General features: G+C 51.3%; 1 protein-coding gene across 1 annotated transcript in view; it reads left to right on the top strand.

The window, feature by feature from the left end:
* The window catches only part of GRIN2B (glutamate ionotropic receptor NMDA type subunit 2B), a 207830-nt gene that overhangs the window by 1093 nt on the left and 199984 nt on the right, over nt 1-6753 (top strand). The gene's annotated exons all lie outside the window — the stretch shown is intronic.

Below are 6753 nucleotides of genomic sequence, written 5' to 3'. Positions count from 1 at the left end.
GGTGGGGTCGGGGGAGACATGGGAGGAGGAACACGGCTTTGGAAAGGGGTGAATATGAAAATAATTTTCATCCATCCACCCGCAAACTGCCTCCTCCTTTTCACTGGTCCAGCGGCTCCTTGCCATGCTTTGATGTGAAAGCAGGGCTCGTCAGGAACAACAGGACGTAGAAACCCGCTTGTTGCCGAGGAGGGTGGTGCATTATTGAAAACCCACGCCGACCTCTCGATCGTGAGCGGCCTAACGCGGGGGCCGGGGCCGGGGCCCGGGGAGTGGCCGGGGCCGCCCCTGGCACCGCGGCAGGAGCCCGCCCAGCACCGGGGCGAGTGCGCCTGCTTGCGTGGAGGTGGAGGGCTATTTTAAGTCCAAGCACGTCAAGCGACTTAGCCTGAACCTACGAGGCGCTGTATTCAGGCAACTTCACGTGTTTTAATTGATCCCCGTCCTCCTGGTGCTACCGGCGGGCATCGTGGCCCCTCTCCGCCTCGCCCCTTCCCTCCTTCCCTCCTCCTCCCCATCCACGGCGCCTGGCACCCCGCGGCCCCGCGCCGGCAGCCCCTTCCCCAGCCCACTCGGGAGGGATGCAAAATGGCTATCGTGCCGCTGGGCTGTAGATACGCGAGAGATACCGGTGCATCCCGACCGTAACGTGACATGTGAGTCTTTCCGTAAGATGGTGGCAAGACAAAGGCAGCGGAGCCGCCGGGGGGTGCGGGAGCGCCGGGCACAAGGTGTTGAAAGTCTCGGGGTTATTTTAAGCCTCAGCCCGTGCCCGCCGCGCCGCTTCGCCCGTCACGCGTGGGTCTGCGGGAGAGGCGGGGGTAGGGGTGAGCTGCTGCACAGCCGCCCCCGGGGGCGGACCCCCAGCACCCTTACCCGCATCGCCAGCCCCCCGCCCAGGCTCCCCCCGAGCCGCCTCTCCCTTCCAGACCCGAAGCCTGGCAGTGTGCGGGGGGCGGCAAGAGGAGCGGGAGGCGCACCCCACAGCAGAGGGAGGAGGAAGGGGGGGTCACCCTCCAGCCCTGCTGCGGGGTGAGGCAGCCTGGAGACACTCTCAGCCCTTGATGCATCCGGAGCGTGCCGAGGCGGGGGCGCGCCTTTCCTACCACCTCCTTTGCCTGCATCCTTCCAGTAGCTCATTGCTACATTTCTGAGCGGGTTTTGTCGGCCTATTGTTAAAAACCAGGAGCGGTTCCGCGTGAAGGGGTTGAGAGCCACCTTTCCTGACATATTCTGGCTGTGCTTCTATAAATATCTAAGGCTTCCCAGGGTATCCGCGCCTGGATCCTCCCCGCCTGAGCTCTCCCTCCCTCGCCGCAAGTGGGAGTAGAAAGTTTACCTGTGCGGAGAGGAGGGCGTGTGGGAGCCTTTCCCCCGTTTTCCGAAGGAATTTCTCAGGCCTCGGAGCCCCCTGATCTTCCCAGGACCCCAGCCCCAAATCGGTGGGGAATTGTAGCCCTCTTCGTGGACCATCGCTTACCTCTGAGAGCCCCTAAAAAGCACAAACCCCGGGGGCGGGGGATGCACGGAAAGGGGAAGGTGGGCTCAGTCCCTGCACCTACTCTGGGTTTTGCAGGCACATCGGACGGCAGTGGGAAAGGTTTTCTCGGGTGCCTGGCCAGGGTGGCAGCCGTGGGCAGCGGGGCCAGGCCGCCTGCTCCTGTAGAGAGCTGCGCCCAGCCCTGTCTGCCCGCTGCCTGCCACAGCCGCCAGCCCCGCCAGCAGGGCACCCGGCCCGAGTGGGTGCCGCATCCCTGCCACAGCCCTGCCACAGCCCTGCCACAGCCCTGCCACAGCCCTGCCACAGCCCTGTCACAGCCCTGTCACAGCCCTGTCACAGCCCTGCCACAGCCCTGTCACAGCCCTGCCACAGCCCTGCCGAGCCATCACCAGGGCCAGGCTCACGCAGAGGTGGAGCAGGGCAGGTGCGACTTGGGGAGGGGTCTTAAAGCTTTGATGCTCAGCCGTGGGAGTCAGGAGCACCGGCCCACATCCTCACTCCTCTTTACTGCCCAGTGTCTCTGGCTGCTACTTTTACCTGTGATTTTTTTCTCATCTTCTCCGCAAGCTCCAGTATGGGCAAAAGGGGATGCCCAGTAACACTGCCTTCCCCACCATCAAGCACAGCCATCTCAGGCTTTGCAAGCAGTGTATGGTGACAGCTGATCCCTCCTGAGCTGCCTCTTGGGCAGGCAGGAAGGGCTGGGTATGCAACACCCTCAGCTCATGGGGTGCTAGTGCTGTCCCACACCCCAGGGCCTTGGGGAGCAGAGCAGGGACACAGCACCCTGCTCTGTTGGGTGACCTGGTGTGCCCCAGCTGCAGCTCTGTAGAGAGCAGCAGTTTGTTCGTGGGTGCAGGGTGCTCTGCAAGAGGGGAGGTGCGGCTATGGGCAATTTTCAACTGCTCACCCACGCCACCCCAAAGCAGCAGCTCTTGTTGCTTCCATATATCCTGCTTTTCTTAGGTCCCTCACCACACCAGCTTGCCTCCCAGTCCTGGGTGGAGGTCTCAGAGGGGCACGATGGAACAGGTTGAGGACAGAGTCAGGAAACAGACCAGGGACGGTGAGATCTGCTTCACCTTCCTCTTGGCTCAGCCATTTTTACACAGGGGCTGATTTCAGCAGAGAAAAGGAAGGAAGCATGGTCAAAGCCACAACTCCTCTTCCCAGGGACCCTGGACTCTGACCTGTTGGCACACACCTGCTGCACCAGCCAGTTCAGCCTGTCCTAGTGCCTCTTGTAATCCCTGTGCCAGTGAGACCATTGCTGAGCAAAGGAAGGTGTCAGCAGCAGCACCCAGACATCCTGTTCTGAGCAAAGGTCTCAGGATACCAGCATTGTTGGCTGAGTTCTACATTGGACCTGTGCATGCCAGAGCATCATGCAAGAGATCATGGAGGGGTGGAAAGTACAGAACGGGCAAAATCCCAAGCTACTGTCCCTATCTAATAGCTGACACTTTGACTTATCCTTATTTTGGATTACTAACTGTCCCTTATAAAAAGTCTATCAACCTACGAACCAGCACCTGATCCATCACTGAAGGTGATGTAATTAATTTATATTTCATGTTGTTGGGGCTGTTTCTTGTGCTTGGTTTGGAAGAGGGCAGGTGGACCTCGCTTCTGGTGCCAGAGCTGTGGAGCTGCACTTGGATTCCCACACTGGACTCACATTGCCTGGGTTGGCACTAGGAATTGGTCTCTCTTCAGTACCATGTGGGAGGTCTGGATTTGATTCCTGGTGCTGTTTTTTCATTCCCCCAAGCTGGCAGAGGGTGGGAGCACTGTACAGATAGCACTGCTTGTATCTGCAATGGGCTCCATTCCACATTCCCACCCTTAGGATGCACAAAAGCTGCCTATGAGGTAGTCCAGACTGAGGACTGGTCTCTAGAGGTTTAATCTTCTTGGCCTTTAGAGGGGCCGCAGCTCTACCCTGTCTGTACTCACTCTACTTAGAAGTGTGCTTTGGTGGGCAGTGGTGAAATACAGCTACCTTGCAGCTGGAGAACATTCAGGGTTTTTTTTTAATTTTTAAAATTTTATTTGTGTATACTGCAATTAATCACCAAAAAAAAAATTGATTAGTTAACAGGAAAGATGGACTAGATGATCTTTCCGAGCAAGATGGCTCAGTGTATTGTGATTGCCTAATCCACCATGGAATGCTCGTGGTACCCACTCTGCCTGACATCAGGGCTCTAGGCCTGCCTGACTCTTCTGCAACTCCGTGATTAGCTTTCTTTGATATTTATTTATATATGAGAGAAAAGCACAAAGTTCTTGGGAGAGGCACAGCTGATTAGTGCATGCTTAGATCTACCCTGATCTGTTCTCTGTCCACCCATCCACAAGAACTCTACACCAAAGTGAGTCAACTTATTAATTGTCACTTTGCTGCAGTCAGACAGACTCGCTGCTGCCTTGGGTACCTCCCTGCGTAAAATGAAATGGCAGTTTGAAGATCACAGCACTGAAATATGTAGAAGGGGAATCAGAGGAAAATAAGCTATTTAAAGCTAAGCATGGCCCACCTGCTAGTACTGCCTTGTCCCTTCTGAAGAGTTTTGTGTTTCTGCTTCTGCAAAGTGCCTTGTAATGGGAACTAAAAAACCCATTTCTCCAACGACAAAGGGGGCTTCAGCATCCCTGCCACTTACCTTTCTTGCTTGTCTGTTTATCTAAAGACAGGTAAGAAGGGTCCTGGCAGGTATGGACTGGTGCTCACTCTGGCAAAATTAGTGCCATGGTGCTGAGTGCCTGGGAGCTAGGAGATTGACTGGATCAGGTTAGATGTTAAAGCTACCTTTCATGTTGGCAGGAAAAAAAATCCAAGCAAACCCATCCTTTATTGTTCAGGAGCTTGTTGCTTCCTTAAGCTGCAAACCACAAGCTCCCAGCTAGACCTGTACATCGGAGTGTGAACTGGTGTGTGCACAAATTGACCAGGTGCAGGGTGGTGATCTGTGCAAAACAAGCAGCGTATCTCCATGTGCCTGAGGTCACTGCAGAAAAAAATCCCCTCTCTATGCACTCAGAAACAAATGTGTGGCACAAGGCGGTGTGCAAACTGTGCAAATTCAAATTCAATTCAAACCATAGCTAATTTGGACCTCTCGAGACAAGGCTGCCTTTTATTCAGTGTTTTCTTGGAAACAGAACAGAACACCGACTCTGGGCAGGAGAAGGGGCAGACTTCTCTTTATAAAATTTTTATGTATACATTGAATATGCTTCATGTGAGAAGAATAAAAATAGTTATTTTTCCATACCCAGGGTCTCCAAAAAAGTGAAAAGTGAAAGGGTATGTGTCCTGAGACTCACTGCCAGCTCATTCTTCCCAATACAGCTGGTATTTTTAGACTGCAAAGTATGCTGGGTGGCTCTCTTCCCTTTCTAACACAAGCAATCGAAGACCATGCTTTATATCAATATATATAATCTGGATATATCAATATGGATGAATTTGGAATTAGAGTGGTTATTGGCTCATAGTGAAAGGGATACTAGCCTGAGACCTCTGCAGCATTCACTCCCTTTGCTTCGAGCGCCATCCACAAGGAAGGTTTAGAACTGAAGAGTCACTGTAAGTGGCTCAGGTAAAAGGTTAGGTTGCTAGCTCTGAATATTGAAGATGTTTCTGTATTCCTGAAGCATGTACTTTGTGTTAGTATTACTAACATTGGTGTGCAAAGCTGTGCTGAAACATTTATAGGAAAGAAACGCTCTTAAGGGGAAAAATGTGAATTTGATCTTCTTGTTTGGTGGCTCCTCTGTACTGATTGCTTCTCCACTAAAACAGGTGCAGGGCTACCAGGTTATCTGGCCTGAATAATCCATGGGATATTATTCTGTCACTACTGCACACCCCTGTCATGTTGGGGTTGTAGGAGCTCACCACCAATTAACTCTCTATGTGACAAACTCTTAAGTTGTTTCTCAAGGTATCAGTCATCCTACACTACTTTGTCTGTGTGTAGCTATTTAGTTATGGGAACAGTTCTTGCTTACTGTACTTCCAGTCTGGATTTTCAACCACGGATCAAGAAATGAAGCAGTGTAGCTACCACCATCCTCCTCCAAACCCACTGTCCAGCCCATGTGTGAGCTCTGTATACAATCCTCGTTTGTTCAAATAGTGAAATGATTTGTCTAGAACCTATTTACAGATGTGATTTAGCTCTGCTTAGGTAACTATGTTCTGTTTGAGGGCAGCACTTCTAAGAGAGGGAAGGACTGGGGGCAGTGTGCGGGAGTGAACTAAGACAATGATCACAGAGCAGAGAAAACACGACCTGTAAAGAAAGAATGAGAGAGACCCAGGGAAGCTCAGTCTGAAGAAAAGACAACTGTGGGTGGATCCTTAGCTGTCTGCAAATACATGAAAGACTGTTACAGAAAGAGGACAGGGGCCAATTATTCTCATTAGTCACAGAGGACAGATCAGGAAATAAATGACTTTAAGATGAAGTAGAGAGAATACAGATTAAACATCAAATTAAATGTTTACTGCACTAATGTTTTAGTGACAGTAGAAGAGCTGATAAATTTGGCAGATTAGCTGCAACTGATGATATTTAAAGCTAGATGTAGGTGCTGAACTATCAGGATTTTGTATCTAATAAAGTCTGTCTCCAGTGAACCTCAGATCATGATATTTGCATGACTAACTAAACAGCTTTGAAATAAAGATAATGAGGTTGATTTGTCCTGTGCACAGGAAGGAGAGACTGTCCCATTGGAGGAACCTGATTTGGTTTGGCTCTGTGCAGCAAATTTCATATGGTACCTGTAGGAGTCAAAATGATGGTATCGACTGGTGGCACAGCTTGCACGTATCAGGAGCTCCCCAAAGATGCCTGGTTTACAAAACCTCTGGTACGTTGTGACAGCTCATACTGTTCAGGGGACTGGCAAGAGCTGCAGTATAGAAATTGGGCAGAAGAGGTTTACAAACATGTCCTGTGTGAATGATGCTTTAGCATTTGCAAGCACAGTTCTTGAACCCTGGGATAAGTGGGCTGTTTAGATTGGGACCATGTCTTTTTCATTCAGAATCCTCACCTGTCTGTAGCCACTGCTTTCAAGGCTTTACACTGTCACAGCAGCTGAATAGCTACTGTGCCAAAACCTGATACTGCAAGGGGAGGGAGGTTTATCATCACACACTGAACGATGTGAAAATTCACACCTTGCTATTGCATGATGTCATTCTTTTGTCTTGCAAGATGAGATACAGCTTAAAA

This window comes from Parus major, chromosome 1A (genome assembly GCF_001522545.3).
Source record: "Parus major isolate Abel chromosome 1A, Parus_major1.1, whole genome shotgun sequence".
NCBI lineage: Eukaryota > Metazoa > Chordata > Aves > Passeriformes > Paridae > Parus > Parus major.
Note: the sequence above shows the minus strand (reverse complement) of the source record. Positions and strands in the feature narration are given on the sequence as shown.